Here is a 3392-nt window from a genome sequence, read left to right on the forward strand (position 1 = left end):
AGCTAGGTAGACCCGGTCGCCGCGGCCGTCGCAGCGCCCTCGCCCTCGACGGCGGACCCACGCCGCCGGTCCCGGAGGCGGGTAGACCTGGTCGCCGCGGCCACGGCGGCCGCCCATCCCGGAGCCCAGTAGACCTGGCCGCCGCGGGACCGGCCAAGTTTCCCGGAGTCGTGTAGACCTGGTCGTCGCGGCCACGGCCGCCGCCGCTGCGCCTTCGCCGGCGACGGCGGTCCCACGCCACCGGCCCCGGAGCCGCGTCGACCTGGCCGCCGCGGGACGGGCCACGTTTCGCGGATCCGGGTAGACGAGGCATCCTTGTACCATCTCGGAGCCGGGGAAACCCCACAGCCTCTTAACGCTCCGGAGCCCAAGTGCTCCAGCAGCCTTGCCCCGCCCGGCAGAATCGATTTCAAGACCAAGACATATTTTCGACAACATTTTATTTCATCATTTCATTTCATTTCTTTTCATTTCATTTTATTATTTTATTTTATTTCGTTTTGTTTTGTTTTGTTTTGTTTTGATTTGATTTGATTTGTTTCATTTCCTCTTTGCCTTTTTTGAATGATTGCCTCTTCTATTTACTCGGAAAGAAAATCTTTTCCGGAAAACAAAACTCTTGCCAAATCTTATTTGTGATCCCTTTGGGCCCACAGCCGAGCTGACGGAGGGCCTGTGCCCGGTTCTCGCCCTGCTGACACACTGACCCCCCCAAACGGCGTCCTCCCTACCCCACGCCTCCTCCCCCGTCCCCCAGAGACCCTACCTACAGAGCCCCCCCCCCCACAAAACAGAACCTCACGGGCCGCAGCACAGCCAGGGGAAGCACGTACGTGCAGCGAAACTCGGCCCAAAGCCGCCGCGCCCTGGCACAACTCGCCCTGCCCCTTCCCGCCCCACGGAGGCGGCTGCATCGAGGCGACCGGCGCCGCCGTCGGCAAGCGGGTGGCCGCTTTCGGGCCGGTTCTTCCGCGGAAGGTCTGCAGAGCTCTTGGGGCCTCGGCGCGGGTTTGGGGGGCCGTGAGGGCTCGCTGTCGAGGCGCCCGGGGCCGGCACGAAGCCGCCTGCCCTCTCCCTGTCCCTGCCCCGTCTTCCGCAGCCACCCATTAACGCTGGGGGCGAGCCCGCCCTCCGCCATCAACCTCCCATGCAGCGCTTTCAGACTTTCCCCGCCCCTGCCCATTGTCGGCTGGGGGCGCCCTGCCCCCCGCCGTCAGCCTCCCTGGCAGCGCTTTCAGACTCTCTCGGGCCCCTGCCCATTGTCGGCTGGGGGCGCCCCGCCCCCCGCCCTCAGCCTCCCTGGCAGCGCTTTCAGACTGCCTCGGGCCCTGCCCATTGTCGGTTGGGGGCGCCCCGCCCCCCGCCCTCAGCCTCCCTGGCAGCGCTTTCAGACTGCCTCGGGCCCTGCCCATTGTCGGTTGGGGGCGACCCCGCCCTCCGCCATCAGCCTCCCTGGCAGCACTTTCAGCCTCTTCCTGCCCCCGCCCACGGTCCCACCGGGCAGTTTACACGGCGGCGGCGGGAGGCTGATGCCGAGGTCGGCAGGCGGAGAGCCTGGTGCACAAGCAGGGATGGCGGCGGGATGATTGGCGCCGTCTGTCCCTGGTCAAAGAAGCTCTCTGTTCAGCTTTCTCGGAGCCTTTTGCTTTGGTGGCGTTCCTTCCTCCTCCGCCCCGGCGCCGCTCAAGCCTGCGGCAGGGCGGCAGCGCGGCGGGCGGGCGGCCGGGGGGAGGGGGGAGGGGGGGGGGAGGGAGGGAGCGCGCGAGCGAGCGAGCGAGCGCGCTGCAGAAATGAAGCCCGGAGCAGGGCCGCGGTCCATTCGAGCACGGGGAGGGGGCGCGACAACGCTGCCTGCTCCTGTCGGGGAGCGCTTGGGGAAGTGGGGTGCCGGCACCATGACGGCGGAGCGGACAGGGGCCGCGGCTGGGGAAGAGGCCGGCGGAGCTCGCCAGTGGATGCTGGCGCACGGAGCCGGCAGGGACACCTGGGCACGGCTGGGACCGAAAGTCGCCCGCCTTCACGCCCCGCCTTTCGCCGGGGGGAAGAAGACGCGAGAGCAGGGCTGCCTGCTGGGCTGCCAGTGCCCGCGGTCATGCCGGACGTGCAGGCCGACCGCCGAAGGCGTGCTCGCCGCTGCAGAGACGACAAGGGGGCCGCGCGTCCGATGGAAGAGACGGGGCGCCATCGCGCGGCGGCCGGGCTGCAAGGCCGGCCGACGGTAACAGGACTACCACGCCGCGGGCGGCCAGAGACAAAGACCGGCCGAGGGCAACAGGTCTACCCAGCATTAGGCCGGCCGGTACCAGGGCCGGCCGAGGGCAACAGTTCTACCCAGCATTAGGCCAGCCGGAAAGACGGCCGGCAGAGGGCAACAGGTCTACCCAGCATTCGGCCGTCAGGTACAAAGGCCGGCCGAGGGCAACAGGTCTACCCAGCATTCGGCTGGCCGGTAACACGGCGGGCCGAGGGCAACAGGTCTACCCAGCATTAGGCCGGCCGGTAACACTGCCGGCCGAGGGCAACAGGTCTACCCAGCATTAGGCCGCCACGTCCAAAGGCCGGCCGAGGGCAACAGGTCTACCCAGCATTCGGCCGCCACGTCCAAAGGCCGGCCGAGGGCAACAGGTCTACCCAGCATTAGGCCGCCACGTCCAAAGGCCGGCCGAGGGCAACAGGTCTACCCAGCATTCGGCCGCCACGTACAAAGGCCGGCCGAGGGCAACAGGTCTACCCAGCATTCGGCCGCCACGTCCAAAGGCCGGCCGAGGGCAACAGGTCTACCCAGCATTCGGCCGCCACGTCCAAAGGCCGGCCGAGGGCAACAGGTCTACCCAGCATTCGGCCGCCACGTCCAAAGGCCGGCCGAGGGCAACAGGTCTACCCAGCATTCGGCCGCCACGTCCAAAGGCCGGCCGAGGGCAACAGGTCTACCCAGCATTAGGCCGCCACGTCCAAAGGCCGGCCGAGGGCAACAGGTCTACCCAGCATTAGGCCGGCCGGCAGAGGGCAACAGGTCTACCCAGCATTCGGCCGTCAGGTACAAAGGCCGGCCGAGGGCAACAGGTCTACCCAGCATTCGGCCGCCACGTCCAAAGGCCGGCCGAGGGCAACAGGTCTACCCAGCATTCGGCCGTCAGGTACAAAGGCCGGCCGAGGGCAACAGGTCTACCCAGCATTCGGCTGGCCGGTAACACGGCGGGCCGAGGGCAACAGGTCTACCCAGCATTAGGCCGGCCGGTAACACTGCCGGCCGAGGGCAACAGGTCTACCCAGCATTAGGCCGCCACGTCCAAAGGCCGGCCGAGGGCAACAGGTCTACCCAGCATTAGGCCGCCACGTCCAAAGGCCGGCCGAGGGCAACAGGTCTACCCAGCATTCGGCCGCCACGTCCA

Source organism: Sturnus vulgaris, unplaced genomic scaffold, assembly GCF_052056855.1.
Source record: "Sturnus vulgaris isolate bStuVul1 unplaced genomic scaffold, bStuVul1.hap1 Scaffold_182, whole genome shotgun sequence".
NCBI lineage: Eukaryota > Metazoa > Chordata > Aves > Passeriformes > Sturnidae > Sturnus > Sturnus vulgaris.